This window comes from Typopeltis vanoorti, chromosome 22 (assembly GCF_054136105.1).
Source record: "Typopeltis vanoorti isolate ZY-2024b chromosome 22, IOZ_Tvanoo_1.0, whole genome shotgun sequence".
NCBI classification, from domain to species: Eukaryota; Metazoa; Arthropoda; class Arachnida; order Uropygi; family Thelyphonidae; genus Typopeltis; species Typopeltis vanoorti.
The window spans coordinates 71313197-71341191 of NC_143570.1; the positions used below are offsets into that span (position 1 = coordinate 71313197).

The 27995-nt window shown below is 33.9% G+C and overlaps 1 long non-coding RNA gene across 1 annotated transcript in view; it reads right to left on the reverse strand.

Moving 5' to 3' along the window:
• Window positions 1-7486: 7486 nt before the first annotated feature.
• LOC150094483 (uncharacterized) overlaps window positions 7487-27995 on the reverse strand; it is a 550669-nt gene continuing 530160 nt past the window's right edge. Inside the window, exon 12 of the long non-coding RNA XR_016550261.1 lies at window positions 7487-7614. This is a non-coding gene — a long non-coding RNA (uncharacterized LOC150094483). The remainder of the gene's footprint in view (window positions 7615-27995) is intronic.

Sequence of the window (27995 nt, forward strand, 5' to 3'; positions counted from 1 at the left end):
GTTGATTTTCATCAGAGGCAGGCAGAAACCTAAAAGAGCAAACGCTCTGTCAAGAGATTAAATTAATCATAAGTGAACTCTCAGTAGGTACATGATCAATCACAAAAGTATAGAACCGAAAGGCTCCAATCGGACAAAGTATTAAAATAGAGAATATTACGGATCAATGCACATTTTAGTGGAGGATATTTAATGCAGGATTTTAATATTCATTAATATTACCATCCCTCATAATTTAATGGAGGATGTTATGGATCCATCCATTCAGGTGAAACCTAATTTAAACATTAAGAAAAGGAAAACATTCGGGCTACTGAGCAGGGCTCGTATCTTAAGTATCGCACATCAATGCAACTCCGAGGCTGAGGGTTATATTCTCATGAAGAAGTTACTTTCCCTATTTGGCTATGAACTACCGTTATGAGGAATTTTCAACTGAAGGAGTTTTGTTGGCAGTATGCCGGGTTTTATAACAGAACAGACAAAACTTCGAGAGAACAGCTGCAACTAGCGGGCAATAAGAAGGCCTCGATTTCATAAGTTGCTTCGGATGAAATTTCAACTAAACAGCTTAGGTAAGTCAATCCGTATATAGGATAAGGGAAAATAAGCAGTTTATTTTATTTTAACATATAATTGATATCACTTTTCGCTATTATTATACATGCACATGAATAGTGTTACCGAAAGCATTTTATTAATATCTACTCACCTCTGTTGCCTTTTAACACTTTAATTGCCAAGCTGAAAATTGGAATTTCGTGCGGTGGCCAATTTTTTTTATATTTTTTTTATTTAGTTAACGACGTCCACGCGATAACACGTGATCGGCCGTTTGGTGAGAATCGCGTCGCGCGATATCGCGTGATTGGCAATGAACGTGTTAAAAAAGTAGTTGTCGGTATTTGGAATTGCAACAGAAGCAACTATGACTTTGAAGACAGCATATTGTCTGTAAATTTCATGTATTCTTCTAACCAGTATTCCTGTCTTGCGGTATGATAAACCAAGTTTCCGTAACAGAAGATCCTGCCCTCGCCGTATGAGACCGACTAACACTCTTTTTCTGTTGAAACATCTCTTATAAAACGGAATCTGAGGGGGAAATCAGTTCTTCCTGTTTCTGGATGTGATTAAAAATACATATTATACCAGACCCACAATAGTCATAACAGAATCCAAATCTTCAATTCCTCTTTAAGTGTTCTTACCCCGGAAGTTAAATTTCTTAGCGTATGACTATTGATGATCCCATCGATCTCTACTTCATTGTTTGCACATTTAACCAGGTAGCAACAATGTTGAATTTAGTTTAACTGCAGAACATACAGAGGATAGCACAGAAATTGCTACGAACGAAGATCCATTATATCCAAAGTAGTTATGAGATCATAAAATAGATCTTGGAAATAAGAATAAATTCCTTTCCGCAAAACGATGTCAACAAACGCCACGTTAATGAAAATTTGCCTTCAAATTATACTCATTAATTCCGAATTTTAATATCGCATGAACATTATAATCAAAGTGCCTTATTTATATTGTATGTGTGTGTGGTTTGGCTGCTAAAGGTTGTAAACTTATTGCATATTTTAATACAGCGTGTGATTTAAACGAATCGACTAAGATTAGTCGATTCGTTTCCGTGCTCTTGGTATCATTTTTTCCCAAGCTATTTCAGGCTTCCAAATACGAGCGCAGTGATCTCCACGCCTGGCGACAAAATCGTCTACTATCTCCATATTATATCTTCATACGAATTGTCTCGCTTAAGGTAATAATGAGCAATCAGTTACTTTCATTTCTGCCAAAGAAACTGTTTCCTGAATTTATTTTTATCCTTATAAAATTCATACCAAAATTCCTTGTATTTGCAATGTTTGTAGAATTTCTTTTCTTTATTTTATTTCTGTTTATTTCTTACATTTTTGACAAGAGTGATCGCTTGTACCTACCGTATAATGATGTCTTCTGAGGTTCACGGCAGAATGAGATGGGATAAACTTCCAGAGCTCCATCTGTTTTGCATACGTAAATTACTGCACCCAAAAGATTGTTAGGAGGGCCATTACAGACTGTGTTGAGTAAGAGCACAGGATCACTGAAAGGTCATCCACTGCATTAGTACGATGGGGGCATGGCAATGCTATGAGCTCTGAATATGAATGTAAATATGGATCCAGAAATGGACTTCCCAAACAGCCGCGCTCACGAGCCTAGTGGTAGAAAAAGTACCACGGAAGAAAACTCAATTTATGTGAATGATTCACCAGCAAAGTTTGGTGTTGGAATGATAAAAGGCCGAATCCCGGTTAAAACTGCATTCGAACAATGCAAAAAAAAAAAAAAAAAGCATTGCAACGAACGATAACCCACAAAGGTAAAAGATGGTAACGATAACGAAAATAGATACATAAACTAATAACTAGCCCTTTGGATTATTTAATTCGAGAATTTCTCATTATATATTACGTTTTTGTTTACAGAACTTCATTTACTTTTTTACTTTGTTTCCTTTTCTGTGCACTTTTGAGTGTTGATATTTTCAAATTCATTATGGAAAGACAAAATATTAGTTTTCAAATGACAATTTGCATGATTTTGATACGCATATGATTTTAAGGTTACTTGAATTTCAAAATTTCCATGTAATGACGACTCTCAGAACTACTGATGATCCTATCAATTATTTTCCTCTTTTAGTTCACTGTGTTACAGGCCATGTTTTCTTTTTTTTATTTTTTTCTGTACGATCCAAGCAATGTTTCAGGTTCGAAGCCCAAATGGTTTATTATGAAAACTAGTAGCCTGTGGGGAAGTTGTCCTGAGTAATAGTTACCTGAAAGCGTCATGGCTTTACCTTTATTTTGTTTATAAAGGAGTGGTTTTATTTTACTTTACATGTATGTAAAGTAAAATAAAATAAAATAAAATAAAAGTAAAATTAAAATAAAATAAAATCAGTACAATGTATGTCATTGTACTGATTTCTAACAATTATGCTTCCGCCATAAATATCTATTATTTGTAATGGAAGCACGTAGAATGAACCGATCCAAAATTTTGATTTTCTTCCAGTATTCTAAAGTACACTTAATGAAAATCAGTTTAAACAAACCTGATCAATACGATATTACTGCGACATGCAAGAATTATAGTTTTCTCCGTTATGCATCTAATTAATGTATTCTGTAGATTTTTACGCAAAATTCTCTGCAAGAAGGATAAAATGTAAGCATAATGCTGGTAGCTACTTGCAATCAGTGCAGCATTCGGAGCCATTAGCCTACCTGGAATGAATGGTTCTACTTACTGGTACGCGTTTAACGAAACACATCCACGCATGACCAAGTGCGCCTTAGCTTTACTATTCATTACTCTGCTCCTGTGAACCGTTCAGCGTCTCCAGTCGAAGCCTATCCGGCGTTAGTTGTCAAGGAAACTAAATGGAAAGTAGAAGGCCCGCTTACCCGTTCCAAGAGGGTCGTTAGAGAATGATTAGTATAAACTTGAACAAAACTTCTCTGTAAACTTTCTTCAGGAAGATACGCGGTTTGATCTTCAGCATGAATGCTTTTCTAGATGAAAAGTATAACATGGAGGAACAAAAACCAGAAATAGCTGTAACTTCCATTAATTGTTTGTTTATTATTATTATTAAAGAAGCAAAGATGGAAATCAGTATCCCTTAACGAAGCAATGTTGTTAAACCTTTTTTTTCCTATTTGACAGTGCTAAAGAAATGCCCAATCAAAATGTTTACCAAAGCAGCAATACAAGTCGATCGCTGACCCTGTCACGGTGCTAAAATCTGATTTAGGGACGTTATTTAAGTATCTGTTCTTATGGATCTCACGGACGTTGTATCATCAAGCGGATGACCTCAAGGTTACATCAAACTTATGAAGAGCTGTACAAGAAATTGTACATGCATGCTTACAGTACACAAATAAGCTGTTTGTATACAAGATCTATTACGAAGGTGGATCGTGTTAAGTCGTGTTTATAATGCTAAAGAAAACGGTTCTGCTTCCATGTTCTTACTAGTGAATACCATTCCTTTTAGTCTTACAACTTTTCTTCTATTTATACAGAAAAATACATCACTTTCCCAAATATAAAAAAAAAAAGTGCACCAAATACGATAATAAATCAAACACTTCCAACAGAGGAATAGAATACTTTGACCTACTTGAAAGTCTAAATAAAACCAAGACTTTTCTTAGTAAGTCACAGCATGATCTCTCTTCTCTATATTTATACCGACAGTAGTTGCCCTCAGATAATCCCCCAGACGCTTTGAGGATTGTATTAGCAGATTTGGTGGTCAGTCTGTCACGGACGTCACCTCACTCTTCGGCTTGTGCAGTGTGTTTTCGAGAAGCTACGCCGAAGCATTGCCTATCCCCTCGCGACTATTTGGCAAGGATTTGATGTCCTCGTTACACTTGGGCTGTCACTCGGAGCGTCTCACGCGTTTCTCCTACAACTTCTAAAATGCTTCTCTTTCTCTTCCGCATGCGGAAATGTTAAGTACCTACTGCCAAGAGTTTTGTATCTTACAAACTTCGAAAATCGTATAAAAGACATTGCGGATAAAATAAAATTGCACACTACATATTTTCAATAAGTTATAAGTTTTGAAAGATTTATTTTTGATAACTGCAACTGACATTAACTATTGCCTTTATAATTTGAAATAACTAGTTATCTTTTTTGTGTCTTCCAATTTAATCTTATAAACTCTGCAAAATACAAACGAATTTCAGCATCCTTTTTTAAATTCTCTTTAAACTGTATTATTATTAACGGGAATTTCATCTCCTTAACGTCATAGTTTAATAGCTGCCACTTCCAAGTACTACTATCGCATATATACCTAATACTATAACCGGGCTCTTCGGATCTATATCTATTAGCAACGTGTATTCTCTGGCCAATTTACCTGTATTGTAGGATAAAAAAAACTATATAAAACCTGTTTCCGGAAGATAAAATCATACCTTCATATGACACCAACTAGTTTACCTTCACTTCAACAGTTTATCAAGTTTTCTCAATCCTAAACGGGATTTGAACCCATGCCTTTTTGGCCAAAGGACGTCAGTGCCACCTACGGGGTTACAGATGATCTTAAACAATTAAAAGTAAATTTGGCAGTTCCTCAAGTTGATTCAGAATAATATCGAAGTATAAAAGTACAAAACAGGGTAAGGTAAGTTAAATTCAATCCACGAGGCCTTTAATTTTTTAACTAATTAATTTGTGACTTTGGGTAATGTATTCCGAATACACAATTTTATTTTTACACCCGTGAAGAAATTTAAAACTGTGAGGCGAATTTAATTTAAAGTAGGCTTTTAATTAACCTAAAATGGAACAGCACAATTTTTGCACACCTATATGTATGTTTCGAATATGTTTAGCTAAGTAATTAAAAGTAACTTCGGTTTCTTACAAACAATATATAATGAAATGTTTCAATTTCTCTCCTTCATTATGCTTTCCGATTTTTATCCAATTAAATACAAGCTATTCATTAATAACAGAGAATACGGAAAGTTTGAAGTCACTTGGAATGAATAGCTCCATAATGTTTTACTAAAAAAAAATTATAGGTAATGTTTTTATCATTTACATTATGTATTATGGCGCAATGCGAGTACCTGTAGCCAGTGACATATTAGGAGGTTAAAAGGCGATTCAGTCTGCCTTGAAAATTGAAAATAAAGTTTATATATTCAGACAACATCGCGGGCACATGTTGTCTAGGCTATAATAAGCGCTTCTTACTCGGATCTACGGCTGTAGAGACGGACTGTTGGGAATAATAGAACAAAGTTTGAGACACCCAATGGAATATAGAAAGTTATCTGATGAAAAAAAATATCCACGGTAAAAAAGAAACGTCATCATTATGGAAAATGATCTATCAATCAATCCAGTGCGAGACTACCATCTTGCACAGTGGTGAATAAAAATAGCTTGAAAAAAAAATGGTGTTTGGTTTCATGCAAATAGTGGTATATCATACCCAGTGATGAAAATCACGTGCTACCTAATGAACGCGCAATTAATCATCCTGTCAGTAGTGAAATGCTGCATTGGCAGTTTTTGCATGTGATGGCTGATGTGAGGTGTTTGTCCTGTATAAACTGTGTCGTATCAAGGTTCTCCACCGTTTCTATTCTGGAAAGGTTGCAGTTCTCAACATGTCTCAATACTCTTGGCCAATTGATAATGTCACCGAGATGTAGAATTAATCTATCTGAAGACGGGTAAACAATGATGAAAATGGCTGTAAAGGTATGCTCCAAGGAAAAATATATGAGTGCCTCTTTGAGCCGCATGTGGCTCAAAAATTTTAGAAATCTCTTAACAGATTAGTACGATATTTTTAAAGAAAAGACCTGAACGATTGTTTATTTAAGGTTTCATTAATAATTTATTTCAACGTATGCAAGCATATAATCAATTTAAATAATAAATTTCACAAGACGATTATTCTTTTTCAATTGACACACAGTATTTGAAGACACATTTCAAGAATGAGAACTTTATTACTATATTAATAATATGTGTTTGCTTTATGTCATTTGCTTCGGTCAAACTTTATAATAAAATAATGTGTTGCGTTCTATTTTTATTATTGCAGATCTAAATATTCGATTGAATGCTATTCTCACCAAAACAGCTCCTAAAAAGTTGCTGAGTATATGCATTGTAGCAATTCTATTGTTATCTTGAGTATAAATCTCGTGTAGCCGAAGACACAAAGTCAGACGCAACACTATCCATATTATGGCAAACAGCATATTCGCTTGGAGTATGCTCCGCACTGGTGCTTCAGATATAATAATTGCTCCTGTGATATGGTAACTGCAACAGCAGTTATCATACAATACCATTATCATATTACAGTAGATGGACTGGTTTCCTCCTTCAACATTCGCTATCCGTTAGCCTGGCATCAGTGTTCTATGTCGACACTGGAATTCACGGATGACAGCCAAGTTGCTGCCATTTTATAATTGTTCCTCTGTTTTTCTTTAAGAATCTCAATGAGAGCTAAAGAAAACCTGTAATTTGGGTAAAAAGAGGTCCAACACATTATTAAATAAAATTTTCGAATTCAGTGACCGGTATGTATAGGTAGTAAAGCGCCATTCTTGCGCCTGGTAGCAAAATCTTGTACTTTTTACCATTCTCTCCTGTTTGACTATGCTGTAATGTTTCGTTGTACATTGACGATCCACACAGTTCTGTGTAAAATACGTTAAAGACGGTTCACAAGCTCTCTGTCGTCTCTGTGATTGTAATGAATGTTTTCAGCATGTATCCCAGAACTAGAATTGCATAGAGGCAATATCGCATCGCAATATGGTAATTTGCAGTAATTAGCATGTGTAAGATTCATCGTGACAAGAAGTAAACAAGACTTAAAATCTCAACAGTTTGTTTCAAAAGTGTTATTTAATTTTTTTTTGGTAGGACTGTCTAAATTTATATAGACGTTCATTGAATACACGAAGTATTGAAATATTTAAAATTTCTTCTTACAGTTCAGTTGCAGGACAAAGCGGGAGCATTTCTTCTTGGTTGATGAGTGACCACCTACTCAACAGACAATAAAATCGCCATGATAATATGCATTTTAGAACTAATTAGATTCAATAAAATAATTAAGATAAATAAACTACCTGGTAAGGAATGTTTTATAAGTTATTATCGGATTAAAACATTCGAAATAAAAGTCTTGGAAAATAAACGTCGGCGTAAAATAAAAACATTAAATGAATGAACAACGTATCTTAAACCAGAACTAATACTGGTAAACTAGACACGGGGGGCTCGCTTTTTTCCTAATATATTATCTGAAATCCTAAATAAAACAGTTTAGCATTTCTCCTACGAGGTAGGATCAGCTTTCAAACCGACCGCCAGATAACAGTACTTCATCAAGCATGAAACTCCTCAGTTAAGTGTAGGTAGATAGGAAGTTATCCGCTAAGCCATTCGCGCTTAATCCTTGTAAAATGTAATTATGCCTGTTGCAGCTGTTCTAATTTCTTCCATTAAAAAAAAAAGAGTAGCAGAACTGAAAGAAAAATAAAGTGTGGCCGCACGTGTCATTCATGAAATGGGGGAATGGTGCATCGACCCACGTTCCTCTTCTAACTGAAAACAATGGCTGTATAGAAACTTCAGTACGCTGTTGGATAGTGAATAGATGCCAAAACTCAAAAATCTGATATTTTTCCATAGTTCCATCAATGTTTAGATTAAATACATTTAATCTAAAGTGCATGTTAATTGTAAAAACCCTGATGGAATTGTACTTCAAACTCGTTCGCACTTTACAGCGATAATTTTTCAGAGGGGCTGCAGCATCTGCTAGATGTAAAATAAAACAATCAGAAAATCCTTGACATTATTTACCCACCACGAGAATGCTTTCGCTCACTCTGCTTCTTTCATGCAGTTTGACAGATAAAATTGGCACAACCATTTTCCATTACACCTACCCCCTCTCCCCAAGTACTTCAAAAATCCGTCTGTTTTGCTGGATGAAATAGACGAGTTTCAAAAGGAGAAAGCCCTTTCATTCCGTATCAGACTAGCTATTGTACCTTCAGCTGAAAACTCTGTAAATTTTTTCACCTCTAAATTAGATTTGAACCCGGGTTTTTTCTCATTTAAATGGCATTATCAAACAGCTGAACTACAGAAGTCCTCACATTACAGGGATGGATGTTTAAAAAACGGAATATGGGAAACTGATATTTCAAAAAAAAGGTAAAAATAATGGGAAAATAGAGGTATATGGAACGTCTTAAATTTACCTTAAATCAAACATTCAGAAATATACAAAATTACAAATAAATAAATATAATATAATATAAATGATAAAAATCGTTAGCCCATTCACGGTACTAATGTACTTTGGTTTACAACCTTTCTTGGGTGGGAGAGGAAAAAAAAAAAACGAACTTAAATCCATTCTTTCAAACAAGGCTCAAGTGTTGTCGGATGAACAATCATAATTTTTATGAGTGCTTATAAATCTAACTTCATCTAAATCTGCAGCATTAGTTTCGATATTAATTAAAACAAAAGTACTTCAATTGATAATTTACATAGTCACTATTCGGCAAATTACAAATTTGTCTATATTACTGTAGTATGCTATGCTACAGGCATATATACATAAGCACGCCCACATATAGCACGCATACGTTCTTTAGTATAAGTAATAATGCTTATTTTTTAAATCCAATGAAAAACCTAAGTCATTTATTATTAAAGTAAACTAATTAACTACGTTTAACTTTAATACATCTCTTCCATCTAGTAAACACAGTGAGACAAACTTTATGCATTTCTATGTTCTTTTTTTATTTCTTTTGAAGTCTATGATGATAAAACGAGTCTGCATTCCAATGCAGCAACTTATCATTACAGAGTGCAGCTAGTATGCAGAAGGAAATTCCTAAGATAATACGGAAAATGCTTGAGGAATTTAAATTCTGTTTAGACAGAGTTCTAGTTTACTTTTACAGATGAAACGACACGTTATTACTTTGAGTTTTGTATTCTAGCAAAAATACAGCATACCTTTGCGAGGCGGCAAGCGAAACATTACAGTTTGCATTCCATAAAGAATATACAGAAAGTACACAATAAACACTTGAAATGTCCTGGCTTGCAGTTTATTATTATTATTATTATTTGAGGGTTGAGAATGCATTGCAACTCTCAGAACTGCATTCGCACTTATTATTCTCTTTTTGCTAGTAAAATGGAATTCGAAATCATAAGTTATTGAATATAAATTGTAACAAAAAAAATAATTCATCATCGGTCGTGATCAGTAGTTTGGATGGAGATTCGGCCAGGGGAAATGTTAGGTCTAATTTTATGATGCCGATGTGCTTCTGTAGTTTAAATCGATGGCTAGACGTGAAGGCAGTCCAACTAAACTTAAAAGATAGTCTCTCATTCAGTAATGTTCACTGTACAGTGAACATTACTGAATGTTCAGTGAGCCACTGTTAATGAAAATTTATACACTATTTTTTAAAATGGTCTTCATTATACAGAATTTCGGGAAAAAATTGGATCTAGCTGAGGGACGCAATAAGAGAATTGCTGTTGATGGCCACTGACTCACAAGCAAGAATTAATTGTGGTGCGGCATTAGCATTCATTTATAACAATTCTACTCATAAAGGGTTGAATATCATAATAATATACTTTAGCACTAGAGTTAAGCCTGTACTAGGATCAGGTAGGATAATAAGCTCAACCATGACTTAGGATCTTGACAGTTGGATGAGATCAATCACATAACAGAAATACGATCAATGGATATCAAACATAATAAACCTAAAAATGGAACTTGGGGAGAGTAAAAGATTTCTCCATTCGAGAACATGCAACAAAAAAAGCAAGGATGACCCAACAGAAAGCCTGTAGGCAGAGAAATTTTCCTTCAGCATGTTTCAAAGTAACTCCTTAATAAACATATTAGAGAAACATTTTTCTGAAAAACTGAAAGACAACATAAACATCATTAGATAAATGTATTAAGGGGAAAGGATAACTGAAAGTTGACACAAAATTTGAAAACGTGTACGATTACTGTCTTCTGAAACACAACACACATTCAAATGTTAATTTGATTGAATAAATATGTTCAGTACTGTTATATGGGAATATACAACTACAAGAAAAACAGGTATCATAAGGCGATAGTCGTAAATAAACGTAAATTTAGGACAACATGGGTTGTAAGGTAAGAAAATAACTAGGTAATATACAACTCACGAGAATAAACATGAAATACATATGAGTGTAATGACCAAAGACGACTAACTATACTGGTTTCTTAAAAAAAGTACATAAGTTATGGTTGGATACACACAGAATAAGTGGTAATCAGTTGCCTATTTATGATCATTTGAGTTACTTAAATTTAATTATATTTTCTAATCTGAAAAAAAAAATCCTGCCTAAATGTTATTTAGTTTCATGACATAGTTCGTCAGGATTTTTAATATATAATCTGACGATACAGATTTTTCATCGTCATGTAGTTTATTATAGTTGCCTTATAATACTAACGATATACTGAGGGCTTATCTCCCATGGTGCAGATCATAATTCACATTAGACAAAAGAAATTTGTAACATTTTTCCTGACACACTTACTGTAAGCAGCAGTAAAGTTCTGTAATGGTAAGTTAGCAAAGTCATACAGTTCTGCGATAGCGTATGATGCTAGAGAGAACTAAACTCTTTATTTTTTGGATTATCATCACGGTTGGTTGTAATAATCTCCATCTCAGCAACTAATTCCATACTGAAAGGAGTAAATTTATCCGCGAATAGTATAGACGTCTCAAGAGGTTTTTTTTTTTTTTTTAATCTCAGCGATCTTGAAGACCATCGATTGTATGCATACATACACAAATTTCACTACTTTCCATCTTCTCTAAACATGTCATTACTTCCGCAAAGTACATTTCACGATGTTTGATCCCTTCTCACACACTTTTTAAAGCTCTTTATAACGCAATTAACTTTTTCCTAGTTGACTTTGCAAAAGATAAACGGAATTATTTACCCAGGGATGGATGAATCGTGTACCTTAGCTGTCCTAAAGGTCAAAATCTCAACTATTTTAACTAATTAATTGGAGCTTCATTTTTATGAGCACAACTGTCATCATTTACCGTTTGAGAAGGTGCGTACAGGCCTTCTATCATATGCAAATACTGAGTTAAAGGTTCATTTTATTTATTTATTTACTCTGTCATCCATAAAGTAAAAGAATTTCGACAGGAAAAATGCTTCATTTTGTATATTGTTACTTTAAGTTCTTTACATAATTTCACTAGCCTTTCAACGTCGACTGTATGGATTCTTTGCATAGATTATAGTTTAAGAATACTGTACATTCCTATCATGTGTTTTACATAACTGATTCAATATTCCTGTCGATAATTTCTACCCTAATAAATTTGTAGTGAATTACCAAACATATAATGAACAGTCACTGTTTGGAAGTTTGCTTTATCATTAGCATCTTAGGTCATTTTGATAAATTGAAACTGATCTATAAGTGACTGTTCATTATATGTTTGGTAATTCACTACAAATTTATTGAACGTGTAACTGAAAAGAATTCATGTCTTTTTCCTGTTGATCAGAGCAGTAGTAACTGGTGGTGACTAGCTCAGTAATACACACTGATGTTTTGAGACACTGTCAAATAGCCTGCAGAAGAAATGTCGAAGGCCAATCTATTTCTTCTTAATATTATGAGACTAAAGCAGTTCAACTTCTCTCGTGCTGTCATGTTTCATAAACTAGGAATCAATGTGAGGATAATATATTTTTATATTCCTTAGTGACATTATCAGTTTTGCTTACGTTCAAATATATGTCACCTACTAAAATAATATTTTGTGTATTACTGCATTTAGGATATTATTGAAACTATTATTATCTCTTAGCGAGTCAAACAGAAATGTATCGGGTCATCATGCAATAAACACACCCAAAAAAGTGTTTTATCCACTAGCGTATCATTAGCCACTATTGATTCTACCTTTGTGTATATTTAAATATGTGTTGTTATGTTTACTTTTCTTGTTGTATATAATTACGAGTTAGTATAATTAATATAGTTATTATAATTAGCAGAACTGTTCGCAGAAGTAATAGCATTCACTCTATGTTATTCACGTCATCTGTTATCTCCACAAGTGTGTTAGATTACAGGATACACGACCTTTAGATGCCCATTACTAGAGTCTTCTTACTTTTGTATTATGTTTTAATGTTAAATTAAATTTATATTGCCATTACACTTAATTTTAGTTTACGTTTACTAAATTTAAATTTTATTACATTTAATTTTAGTTCCCTTCTTTAATTTTAATTCCCTTAAATTTGTGTAATCATGCACATTGTTTACTCTGAAACTACTTTTACTGAAAAACTTTTTTTAAATTAACGCCAAACAGAATCACTTTATACTAGTGCATCTTCTCTACCAGCTCTCGATTACCTCCAATTAATTCTTGCATTACATGCAAGATATTCCTCACCCATAATGATTTCCACGCTAACGGAGATGTTTCCAGCGATTAGTAACTACCCAGTCAAACAATTATCTTGCATGAAATGAAACATCTGAACAAAATGTTGGTTATCTGTGGCTAATTTAAATTGTTCATCAATGAACCTATTCTTCAATTTACCACGTGGATTATATTTCATGTTATATAATTAACTCTCTAAAACTAGAAGGACTTAATACTCGGCCTACTTCATGAGTATCATATTTTAATTTAATTACATTCTTCCTAGGCCTGGGCAAAATGATTTCCATAAGAGTAAGAGCCTGGTAATTAAAAAGATCCACAAGTGTAGGTGAAAACCCATTATAAATCTCTAATAAATATTAGCTGAAAAACAAAGCAATGAGGTTTTACCTCGTTCATTTCCCAAATGTTTAAGGTTGTATAAAAAAAAAACCTCACATCTTATTTAGCAATACGACAGATTGTACAATATAATATTTTCTAGTTTCTTTTCAGAAGAATTCTCAAACTGCCTTCCGTCGAAAAGACATACATCGATTAGAATCTCGTTTATAAACCAAGGAGCATTTCTAAAGGCTTTTTAAACTGAATCGGAATTGGTGATATGCGGACGTGACAGGGTTCTTTGCCAAAAAAATTGAATATCCATGTGAGAAGGGTATAGGAAGAATAGAAGAAAGAGAAATGTCCTTCCAAAAAGTGGTAGCACCTTTGCTCATCGACTATCACTGTACTCTCCCGAAGTGTGGTGTGAATATTTATATTTCTTGTTTAGAATTACGCAGAACTAAGCAACGAGTCCAGTGTTATCTGTCTAGAAGGATGACCAGTTTGTTTTGCGGGATAGGAAAACTGCCATTTCCTTACCATTCGGATGTTTACAGGATTCTTTCCAGATGTTTAAGTTTTTTAGGAGTGTCAAATACTTAAGAAAACACTTAAGTAAGAAATTTTTTATTTTTTCTTGCGTATCCGAGACGAGACTTCACATTTGAACTTTAGGGGAAGGGCCTCTGTTTATGTCACGATCTGGTTGGCGAAATGGACATCAGATCTACTCTCACTGGCAAACTTTGAGGGATAGGGATGCTTATTAAAATGTTGAGGTAGTAGAGGATTTTCGTCTGCTGCTGATTCATCAAATTAGGACTCCACCCACCCCCACGCTTTATTATAAGCCGAAAAGTAGCTTCTGCAGAAAAAAAAAATGCACGTTTGTATCTAGAGCGGGGAGACATGTTTATCTACACTTGGGTGATCAAATACTAATTGTCTATTAGCTTTTGACAAGTATGATTCACATAAAAAGTTAGCATCAGAGAACTGGCAGTGAATGTAATGAAAATTATCTGTTTGTAAAGAGGGCGCCAAGTTTGTTTTTTTTTTTCCCTGTAATCTGTTGCATTTTCTTTAGGCAAATGATGAGTCAGTAGAAAATGAAGCTAAACATCGTTTCTACTAAACGAAAAGAAAAAAAAAAAAAAGAAAAACGCCCATTCTGAGCACTCATTTGAATTGCAATGTCAATCAATGCAATCGAGCTACAAGCTATTTTTAGAATCCATCTTTACAAATGCACCCGCTAGGAGTAAATATGTTTGAATTCGATCTGGTGAAGAGCTCAGCTCAGATTGCATATTCGATGTCACTGATAGCATGGGTTTATACCCCAGCAGCATTACGGATTACAAGTCCCTGCGCCCTCTAAAAAGATGTATACCCCTGACAAACCTGAACTCCTTTATAAAATCATCTTTCAGAAATGAATATTACCGGGACAAGAAAAATACCAAAAGATAAAATGCAAAATGAAAACGATACTAAGTACTGCATGAATTTTGCAGCCTTTATATGCCTATCCTATCCCCTCAGCCATGTGGCTGGTGGGGATAGCTAAATGCTACCATACTAGGGAGATGATTATGAGCAAGGTAGTTTCTCGTTGCTTTCCTTTACCGTTGTATATTTAATGACTGTGGTCGTGTGTATTCACGGGCCCGGTTTGCCTGTTTTGAGGGATGAAAACCTCCACCTCCGTATTAGACCGGTTAATTTAACTTTGGTCGAAAGAGACCAGATAAAGGTTCCTCACGTCAGCGATGGGAATAGGCCCCAGGTCTTTTCGAGGGGCTTCGACTGTACTGACTGAGCTACTGAGGCTCCTCTCTGTATATGGTATTATAAATACCAGGCATGTATCATGAACACCAATATAGAAGAAATAGTAACGCAAGTTGATATACTACTTAAAGGAATGCATTATCATAAATTCCTCATGACAGTACAAAAATGAATAATAAATAATCACGGTATTAATACATCTAACGAAACTGTCTTCTTATAGTTACATATTTCTATGATCCCTCTGACTAAATGTCAGTTATTATGCTAAGCACATCGAGTTATGTAAATCAATACAATGTAAATCGAGCTACGAGCTATTTACAGCTAATTATAGAATACGGCACTTGATTTAGGCATATATGTTTAAAATAAACAACTAGACAAGTCATTCATAACTTTGTGGCAAGTACTATCCACTATTCCCAAACGATTGGCATTCAAGTTCCAAATTCTTTATAAGGATGACTAGGTAAAAGAAAAATCGGGAACAAGCAGTAAACACGTGAAATGTTTAATTCTATTTAAGTAAAATGCTCCAGCTTTAAAACAAAATTCTATAATTTCAAAGTCCAGGTAAAAATGACAGTACAGAAGAGAGACTTCAAAATACTGATTCAGTATTCCATTAAGGTAAATTCTAATAGTAAGCGCGCGCGCGCGCGCGCACGCACGCACACACACACACACACACACACACACACACACACACACACGACAGATGAGTTGACAAGATAGCACTAACACTGTGCTAGCCTCCTTTTCTATTCATGGAAATCACTGACATGGATGTATAAGGTGTGCGTAATTTTGAAGGAGAAATCTGCAAATGGAATAATAAATAAGTCGACGAAGAACTTCTATTACAAACCAGCTATGGAATTTGTCAAATCTCTCATGACTGAAAGATGGCATCAAATTTGCATAAAACTGACACTAATCAGACGTTTTCATAAATCTGTGAAAACGGCGACGAATATATTTTCTCATATAAATATGTGTACACTACATTTCCTTTAAAATCCCCGTCTGTATATCTTGAATATATCTATTGGTAGTTTCTATTTCGTTCTATTTGTAATAGAACGAAAGAAAGAAAAATGCAAGGTAAGCTTTATATGATGTCTCGGAACACGCTTAGCAGAATTCTACTCACTTTGGATGGGAGCAAAACAAGCACATCAGCAGAGCTTGTCAGGAGCAAGCCGCATGAGGACTGTAAAAGTTCTTTGCGATCCAGAATTACTAACTTTTAAAATTAAGTGTATATTATTACTTTTGATTCGCATACATTTATTCTATAATTAGATATTATGTAGAAAATTTAGATATCAGCGCATGCGTCTTATTTTACACCTCTGATGATAATGACATCTCGAAAATATTCAAAAATTCACTTTCATCCAATTTTCTGTGAGCTGAAACACAAAGTGATTGGCGATTATATGAATGGGGGAGGGGGGGGGTTAATTGTTGTTGGAAAATCGAAATGGCATAACCAAATGAACGAAACAGGACTTTTAAGTGAAAACAATTCATGCATCCGATCCCATTCTAAGTCTATTGACTTTTTAACTCTTCTGAAATAAATGATATGAACCGGCTACGCATTTCATACGAACAATTGGACCGTATTGGAGGTTGAAGCAGTATATTAAACATATAAGAATGCAATTAATACACGCTGAAGGTGTAATCGAACTTGTGGTGTAATTGTGTAGCGGGATAGATAAATTACCGAAAACCTTTGCGTATAAATTGAATGCCAAGTGAAAAATAAATAAAAAAATATATGAACAAACGTGGTAATTGTATTAAGAGATTTTAATCTGTTCAGAAATGTGCAGGTTTTTTTTAGTTGTACTAAAACATCTCTTAGTATCTCTTAGCTTAAATATCTAAAATTATTGTTGCCGATCGAATTATAAAATCTTGCTGAAATTTCTTGCTCGTGTAAGTAATTTGTTAGACGTGCCTTTTAAGTGAAACATTTCTGGGAAGGGAAAGATTTCAGCGCTAATTTCTGCATTCCTGACATTTAAATTTATGTAATACTATTTATATATATATATATATTTTTTTTAAAATGCTTTCTTAGCGAATTTTGTTTCTAAATTTTACGAGCTATATTAATTGCAGTTCTAAGCGTAAATCACGTTTTTTTTCTTCGTTGCAAGCCTTTGAATAAAATGTTAACCATTTTATTTCACAACAGTCGAAATGACTAGTATGCAAGAGAAATATCCATTGCATCCTTCCAAGGCTAATATGTTTCTTTTTTTTTTCCTTTAAAAAAAGAAACAGTTCTTCAGTAGGGATATTAAGCGATGGTGAATAAATAATATTCTAGGTATCTAGTCTTTTGATCTAAGAAAATTCTCCATGATAATTTAATAGAAGAATGCTAAAACATAAGAGTACAGGAACGTTAAACGAGTTATAGAAAACAAAATATACGTAAACGCTAAATATACATATCCAGAAGTAAATTCTACAGATTTAGTACTAAAGTGAATTATGCATTTTAGAAGACGGCAAACACAGAGTTAGTTTATGCATGTACAAAATTTAATTGGAAGTTGCTTTTCAGTTTCGAAATGAAGGTAAGAACATCGTGAAACTGCAGAAAATTTACGTGATCTGTAAATACCTAGTGTGTGGCTTATTTTGAGTATATTTTTTTACTTAACGTTATGAGAATATCGTATTCATATCAATAATTTCTTGTCCACTACAAATCGGAGGCTTTCTCCATCTCCCGATCATTTCGTCTCAAAAATGTACATAAAAGTTAAAGATTTGCATCTAAATTTATGTGCAGAAAGAATCTCTCTTGGCGAGATTTTTGGGGAAATAAACGGGAAATGTAGAGAATCTAAAAAAATGAACGATGCCTTTGGGCATCAGTCACGAAACCCTCAATATCCTAAAAACCTTCTATAAATATATAAAAAGCATATAGAAAAAGCATATATATATATATATATATGCTTTTTAAAAAATAGAAAAAGCATATATATATATATATATATGCTTTTTAAAAGCAGAACAAACTTTATTCATCTTCTTTTCTTTACCCCACAAGGAGGAAACGTATACAAAAAATTCCGATAAACTGTAAAGGGATATCGAATGCAGGACAAATAATGAAATGTAACGCTATTCGGAGTAAACGTCGGTTAGAAAAATTAGTAGCATGTGTTAAGGAACGAGTTTCTAGGAACAATAAATATGTATTATTTTAACAAATATAGTTTGACAAACTTCAGGAACAAAAACCCGAGTATGTTTTAATCCTCCAGTGTTGAATATCAGGTACTGTCACATTTTTATTATTATTATTTAAGACCTCAAGAGAGTCCAGAGACTCATCGAGGGAGGACACCTGCTCTACAACTCTGTCTCCACCACTCAAACCACCTATTGACTGCAACTACATCAACGCCATCTACCGCCGACCATCACTACTAGTATTTCCACAGAATCACAAACATGCCTACGGCGGGATTCGAACCGGCAGCCTTTTGGCTGGTGAGCGGATACGCCAGCCAGGCTGGCCATTTGTGAATGTAATAATTAATAATGGTAAATGAAGTATACATATTAAGTATTATATGTCATCGGTGGTTGGATTGCCGTTGGTAATCGTTAATCCATGTGGATTTCGTTCTTCTTTTAGTAGTATCTATAAGAATGAATAAACTTACACTTGTCATTAAAAATATAAATAAAATGAAACTTATTTTACCAATTCCTGATTCTGTTTGTTCTGCATCTAGAAAAGCTATTACTTCTACTAAAATTATTTATGTATTTTGTAGAAGTAAATTTTAAAGTTTACATTATTCCAACAATTTCCTCAAATTTGGTTGAATATTCTATTACTGTTAAAGTATTATTGGGGGTTTAAAAGGCGTAAAAAATCCAACGACTCTTCAAAGATAAGACGAGTTCAAACCTTTTCAAGCAAAGAATAAATGAACTTGGACGAAGAACTTGAGGATTTCTTTAAACAGTATTTTTCTGAGGGTTTCTTCCGATAATGAAATTTTTACACTGAAAACTTGAGAGAACACGCGCAGAAAACAGTATAAAATTCCCTGGGAAATTGGTAATTCTAGCAATGAATATTGAAAATGTGGTCTAAATCCTACGAAAAAAAAATGTATATCCATAGCGTAGTCGATAGCAACGAAGCCCTTTGGTTAGTAAGATTCGGCTTCAAATCTCATATTAATATTGGAGAAATATTAATATGAGTTTATTTGCAAAGTTCATAGTGATGAAAGGTTCCCTCCAGCGTAACACGTATGCAATATCCGGACAAGAAATTTTCTTAATACGGATATCAACTTTGGTGTAAACCAACAAGGGAAATCACCTTGAGAATATTATACAAATGTACACGAACTTCAGTTCCTGTTAATAATCTGTACTCCCACTATCTGCATATTGTTATAAATTTTTGGTTATATTTTTATATTAAATTTTAATAGCGCACGAATCAACTGCCAAATTGAAATCAACCTTTGCAATCAGGAGTCCGAGCATCCGTTCTTATGGTCAAACACGTGGAAGGCCTTCCATTCATCAGGTTGCAAGGTTTAAATTCCACTGCGACTAAGAATATTTGTTTACGTTTTTAGATAGCAGACGATTTTCGTTTCCCGTTTATGATCACTATCTTAGTTATTTGGAGGACTGAAAAACATTCCATGTTTCTTTTCTCTAGAAATGAGAAGGTTTATCTCATCCTTTTCACTCATCTTATGTGCGAAGAGTAGTAACTGTACGATGCGTGCCGAAGTTTCGAAGGAGGGATTCACATAAAGTGTGTGCATTTTATCTGCACAGTAAACGTATGATAACTAAAACGTTTCGTGGTTTAGTCTCTCTCTCGCACACACATACACAATCATAAGAACTTGTACAAACTACTGTCCAACAAACTGAAAACATCAGCTTATGAATCATCAATCATGATATTTGCGATTTCACCAGGAGGTATATTGGGAGAGTAAATGCTGATGCCTCAAAGGAAACTAGCAAGATAGCTAGTGCCAATACGATACTTCTGGGAGAATCGGAAGATTCATGTTTAACTGTAAGAACCACCTGTAGACAAGTATTTCATGCCTCTTCTGAGCATTGAACAGGCATTCTGAAAAATCAGAAAACTGCACAGTACAAAAACCTTGGTTCTTAAATAACCCAATTTCCGATGTGTCCGGGATGTGGAATTGGAGTGTGTGTAAACATTAAATGAGATGTAAAACATTTTTTACAAACATGCAATGACGCTCATATTTTTTATAATAATCCAGCTTGTGATCGTGTGACTGCTCGCAAAGTATTTCGGAAGCAAGCTGTACCGTTTAGTTCAGTACGATGACAGTCATCCTCATTTTTCTCTCTCATGATAGTGTTGCACAGTGTACAATATAATGGGAGTGCGCAAGATTAATGCACGTTTATTCTACCTCTGAGGTATTCAGAATCTGAATCGATATGCCCTAGCCAACAACTACTTTGAAGAGAGTGTGGGCGCAATGCTGTTACAGCATTGTGGACATGAACGAAACTTGAAAGCAGTTACAGGAAACCAAACTGAAACGACAGTTGGATAAATGTTCACTGTCGGTGTCACTATCGCAAAAACATGTGCAAAGAATCATGTTAAGTCAGGCAGATTGTGAGTATCATGTTAAGTCAGGCAGATTGTGAGTATCATGTCTGTGGCATTCTACTCGGTTATGTGGGATCAGAGTCATATATTTCATAAGGAGTTCCTCAGTAGCCTTCCGACACTCGTCCAATTCACTTTTTTCGCATACACCTTTGTTCTGCTGTTTTGTTTTTCCTTTTATAAGTTCACTCATGGATATAATTATCATGAGAAATAAACAGGTGTGTGTGTGTGTGGTGATGTTTTGCCAATCATGATACAAGTACCTTCGCATTCAATCCCTCTTTCATCAGTACAAATTGCGCCAAATTATAGTCACCTTTCTAAGAGATTAGTTAATAATGGTGCTTTTCCCAAAGAACGCTATATAGGAATGGAAAACTCTTCTGAGAAGATTTTCCATTCCTATATAGTGTACCAAAATAGTGTATCTCCTGAGGATCACAGTTAGTGTACCAAACTAACTGTGATCCTCAGGAGATAAATATATTATACTAATGTTGAAATTGGTTATCTCTTATGTAAATACGGTGTCGCTAGGTGCCGCTAATGATTGCAGAGCACTGAGAATGCTTGTATTAGTGTACAGAGGTCCTGCGCAGATATTCGATTCTGCATTATATATATACATACATATATATACACTAACACTACATATACGTAAACGAAAAATGTTTGAAATCAGTTGTGTCAGTCAGCACGTAGTTAAAAAAATAATTACTAAACGTATTTTTATGAAGATGTAACTGAATACGAAATGTCCCCTACACACGAGCACATCTAGTAGTATCAGTACACACACAACTTAAAGGATGAATTGACAAGCCATAACACTTGATAATCCATATTTTATAAATGTACGAAATATGTCGTCATACAAAACTGTACATGCACTTCTTTAATTAAAAATTGGACTTTTCATGTATTTGAAATCTTCCCCTAATTGGGATAAATATATATTATTAATTAATTCCATTACTGAAGTCTGATCAAATACTATAATCATTGTAAATAATTAAACAAAAATAAGATTTCGTATATAAATATCGCTAGATCTGCTCACCTCTAAAAGTCAAATGATGCGGTGAAATAACTGATTGATCATATTATACATCTGTTCAAAGAGTAATGAAAATCTTCTTTAAATCATGCATGTAAATGAGAAATTTATTGCGCCTGGAATTCCAGAAACTATTCTAGCTTCATTCTTCAACCAATACGCTTAGGACAAGAATTAACTTACTCAAGCAAGAAAGAAAGTTCAGCATCATCGATTTTTTTTAAGAATCACTCGCTGACACGGTCATCTTAAAGCGAACATTAAGGAACAGCCATCCCTTTCTCTGTAGCACAGTTAAGAAACAAAATCGAATATGTAGTCTGCGTTGTCAACTACTGGAGGGGTTGATGCAAGCCAACAGTAATCACATAATCATAATAACGACCTCAGGTTCCCCCCGAGTTAAAAACAACTTTTCAACATAACAATTACATTGCAGACAAAAGGCCATTATCTTGGAGAATGTGTGTTAGAATTTTGTGTAAAATGAGTTACACGGAGCTATGTTTAACAACGGACCATTTCACACACCCTTGTTAGGGAGCAAACAATGGCCAGTAATTACATACGGGAACGAGAAGCAAGATTAAGGTCAGTAAAATGACAAGTCTACCATTATTTCTATGTACTTTTAACGTTGCCATAAACGTAACTCTCAGTTCATATGGAATAGTTGGTTCTGACGACTTAATATTCCTACTTAAAACTGTCACATATTCAAGCTATAACCAGCACAAAGAAGACTTCACTAGTGAAAGAAAAAATATATTTTGAAATTTCTTCTAGTTAATATCTGTCTATTATGTAGTCATTTCTTAACACTTAGCTGGTCCATTGTGTTTAGAACGAATGGTGTTCTAAAAACAGCATCTTATTTAAAAATGCTGTTAGCGAATTTTTCTATAAATGCATTTATCCTTTGTATGGAGTGTATTCCATGCACAGAATTAATGTAGTGATTATTAAGGTACAAACGTTATATGATATAGCTAAAATGATGCTCATTATCCTCTTTGGTCTTTTAATTGTGAACATTAATATCTCATTATGTGAGATGTGTTTAGTTCTTTGTGTGGAATATTGCCAGCGTTTCAAGATAAAGTTTATCATTAATAAATAGAAATATCAAACAAAATTCTCCAGTTTGACCGTTTATACAAAGTAAAATTATATATTATATAAAAACGACAATTCTAAATTATATTTTGTTTATGATTTATAAATATGTAATGAGATACATAATAGAATGTGTCGCCGAACAGATAGCAAACACGAAATGGAGAAATGTGTAAATTCCATATTAATTCAGCTATTTATGTTTCTCAAAAATTATAATTAGACTTATAAAATTTTCTGCCATATTCCTTTTTCATAAGGATTAAAGTAAGAAGATGGTTTTCTTATTGTAAAATTTTACGTCTATAGCTTAATCGAGTAAAAACAAAGTTTTATTACGAATATTTGTACTAAATAACACGAATGTGTTTTGTTATACAAATTTGGGCAGTATACGAAATCAGTCTTCACAACTACGCTATCCAACGCCTTTGTATTATGCAAAAACTGATAGAATGCGTCTTCGTAAATTCAATGATAATAATGGAAGTAAACATGATGCCACAAACTAGGAATTAATCATACACGCTCGTATAATAAACCTAATTTCACTAAGCGGTTCAGGCTTTTAAGTAAAGAGAAAGGCATTTATGGATCAAGTGGATATGAGATCCCGCATTATTTCAAAGCAGAATGTAGAAACTATGAAAGTTTCGTAAGGTAATTTCAATTCCTTTATTTTTTTTATTAAAAAATCTTTATTAAAAAACAAATTATGAAACAAAAACAGTTTATATTATATGGGCTTATGCTACTAACTGGATTCTAGAAAATAAGCCTTTAAACCGTTCGCCTGACTGCCAATTCAAGAGCTAACCCAAGTGAGAAGCCAAGCCGTAATAATACGCCAGTGATCATTTAATTTGCTGTAGTGCACTTCACGTTTACAAATTAATTTTTTTCCAGTGAAATGATATATTAATGTGTAACATAAAAAATCTGACGATATAAAATCAATTACAAGGAGAATTATACTCTTAAGGTTTTTTTACCTTTTTTTTCGGCATAATTAATCTTGATATTTTAATCAAGGTGCGTGCCACTACTAAAACAAACAAAAAAAATCCCATTAAAAATAACTCTTACTGACATCGATTAAAAGCATAAAGTCTGCATAGAGAATAAATACCACTGGTTAAACTATAAGAGAAAAAGAAAAGAAAAAAACATTAATGAATTAATATTGTATATATTCCGCTAAACTTTTGCTCTATATGTTACAATTCTGGTTTAACTTAATGTTAATCACGAAAGAAGAGTGAGCCCCTTGACTAAGTTTGATTCTCCTCGTGATAGAATCTTTACGTAGAATGTTCACTGAACGAGTCATTCGATCTCTCACGTGTTAGCAGAGTTTTTCATTCCGTAACAGACAAATCGCCCGGAAAACGTACGCAATTTACGAACAAAATATGTTCTGCGGGTGGAAAGTCCACCATTCATGAGTTCTTGGACTTCTGGGAAGTGACGTAATAATAACAATCTGTCAAATATGTGCATCATGGCCTATTTGCCTCTTCTTTGGATGAAAAACAAGCGTTGAGGAAAAATTCTACCTCCTCCGTATTTTATAAGTTACAATAATTAACAAATAAACAATAATGACGAAAGAACATACAAATACTTAAAAAAGCAACACAGTAATAAAATACTATTGTAACGTCGGAAACTCTAAGGAAACAGAAAACTGTTGAGAGTACATAAAACGATAATATTACAAAGATTCGAAAAACAGACAAAACTGTAACGAATCTTGTGAGAAATTTGGAAGAGAAATTAAAATACCACTAAACAAACATTATTCATCGCTTTTTCACTACAAGAATAAGTCTTAGCTCAAAATGAGCTAAGACTTATGGAGTGAGAACCCGAAGACTTGCTCAAAATTTCCCTTATGAATAATTTCAGGTTTGCCAAATTGTGCAAATGAGATTCAGGGTGAGGTTTGAAGTCGTGAAATTTGTGCACTCAACCGAAGAATTATTAAACCGGTCTTAGGATAGGAAAGATTGCGCTTTCAAACTAATTTAATATATTTATGCAAATAATACGAATTATTATTAATTTACTAATTAACAAAAGTGCCAAAATGACTAGTATCATCGCTAAGTTTTATATAAATAAGTATGTCATAATTGGAAAAGACATTGATACAGAAAATAACGTTCAGATGGGATAGGGTGAATGGTTAGTCGATCACCCTTGGATAAAAAACTGAATTAACATGTATCTAGACAAGTTTAAATGTATAAGTTTAAAGCAGAAATAGAGAAGTGAGACTATGATTAATTTTCCCTCATTACTTCTCTCTATTCACGCCATTTCTATTTTAACTTATATTTTAATTTTATGATGCCATTAATTTTAGCTGTCATGGATCCCCTTCCACCTCTCTTTAATTTAAGTATCATATTTCTATCCAAAGATGAAATAACCCTGTTGTTCAAGTAATCCTCTCTGTCATGTAAGCTTCCAAAGGTTGTTTACCCTAACAAAGAACACATTATCTGCAAGCTTCCACGTTACATAAGATTGCACGGTCTAACCAAGGTAACAACCCTAGTCTAACACTCATAACAACGAATATTAAATCCTAGGGGGGTACAAGCTTATCAACGATTTAATTTAGCAGGGATGGGATATGAAAGGCAATACGCCATTCAGACAATGACACTCGCGTTTGACATCGGATATCATCAAACTTTCCGGAAATGTACTATCAAGAATTACGCAGAATATTATGATTAATCTAAATTTATTATGATAGTACTCACTATCTAATTAAGTTTACATTATTAACTTCCTATTGTCAATATTCTTTCAAATTAATTCACTTGTCAAATCATACAGTTTATTCTTCTAACACTCATTTTGCTAGTCTCTTCTATTCAATTTAAATGACCACTTAAGCAGATTAGCTCCTCCCACATTCTTGAATGCCAAGTTCCTTTCTAATATCTTCATTTTTATATGATTCTACTATTCATGCTATCAGTTACGTCCGTTAATTTTTCTCCGGTCTCTCATATATGTGATGTGAATCTAGCCTTTGAAAAAGTATTTTATGCTGGTCTAACTATCGGATCCATAAGTTAAACCCTATTTTTATGCCGCTGCTAGTCTCAAAGTTTAGTATTTGGGCTGGATTTTCTCCTGCTGATATCTTAAAGAGATAGAATATGATTACATGAGCAGGTCGACTAATACATTGCTCAAGAAATTCATCAAAATATTTTGGCCTCAAAGAATCACTATTAATGCATTGAGATTCACTAAAATGAATTTAATTTTTATTAATGTTTGCAGACAAATATATAGTTTATATATATAGTTTTTAACATATATAGTTTTTGCATTGTGCGGAAATCCTGGTCTAGAGACTAAATATGAAACTTTTCCAAGCCACTTCAGGTCTTCAATAAGTAGTCTGTTAGTTGAAGAAGTGAGTGCGCTAAACAGGCAGGCAACAAATATGACCTCCATTTGCTCAAATCCAGCTTGTTTGTCAGCTTTGCTGACAAACAAGCTGGAATAAAATCTAAAGTTATCTGCAAGAACAAATTCTGCTAACACCATAACATAACTCACTTTCGTTTCACAAGTCATTTGAAATTAATTAGAACAAAAGGCTAAGAAAACATATTCATATCTGAAGTTTCTCTTAGTAATACTTTAACGAATTTTGACTTTTCAGTCCGTTTAAGCTGGCTCCCCTATCCATTGCTACAGATTGTTAAAAGAACCGTGGGTGATCTTTCCTAACTAAAAGTAAACTACACACCGTCTATAAAGGGTAGGTTAATAAAACACGATGAAAATAAAACTACTGAAATGAGACACAGAAGTGAAATGAAATATTCACCGCATTTATTTAATTTTGATGCAACTATTTTTGAAATGATAGCTTCCTGCAAGACTTGAAGTAAATCGTCATGAGTCCTTTTTTAATTGCTTTCTGCATCAAATAAGAGATCGTTACAAGACGTTTTTATGCCTGTTTTTCGCTGAAAACCTTGAACATGACTTCAGTTCTCTCAACTAACCGGATATCTATCCATCCATCCATCTACGGACAGATATTATATTAGGCTTATTCCCCCCCCACTCCTCCTACCCCAATAAGTCGGAAGTGGTCATCTGACATTAATGGCGGAACATGACCAGGTAATTGATAATCGTTGTAAGAGTAGCGCCATTTTCCTCCCACATCTGTCAGCTGCTCCTGACAGCTTATTACTCTCGAAAACATAACGAAAAATGAAGTCGTTTAAAGTTCGCCTTACTAATTTTAGAAGCAAGATTTTGACAATTTTTCATTCTGGCTTTCGTTTCATAAATGACATCTCGGAGTTATCGAGTATGCTGATCAGTGAGGGTTCCATAAACCATGTCTCGCTCAACACATTTCAATTTCGATGGGGAAAAAATGAGTTCTTAATATTGAATTTGCATTTTCATCTTTCTCAGTCATTATTAAGGAACTTTTCGCAAAACATGGAACGGTTAATCACTAGGAAATGGAAGCTAAGACATTGTGGAATATTTTAACTATTCCAAACATTGTGAAGCGGTTGTACAAGAGATCTGGAAAATGTAAAAAAGAGAAATAAAAAATAAGTTAGGAAAAACTTGTAATTAAGTTCGAAATAACCTGCGATTAACTGCACTCGTGCTAGTCAAAGACGCTTCCATAGTTTATGCGACACGATTTCAGCCGAAGATATTATCGAGGTCAATCTCAGTAAGCTTTTTCTAACCACAACTGAAACACCATTTGAGGAGAGTATTATCCCGCAATTATAGTTCCGTCTAGTTTTGCTCCATGTAATTTTCCGTGTAATTTTGCTCCATTGCCCAAAAATTTCTGAAACGTCACAATTTGACAAAATTTTAAACGAAA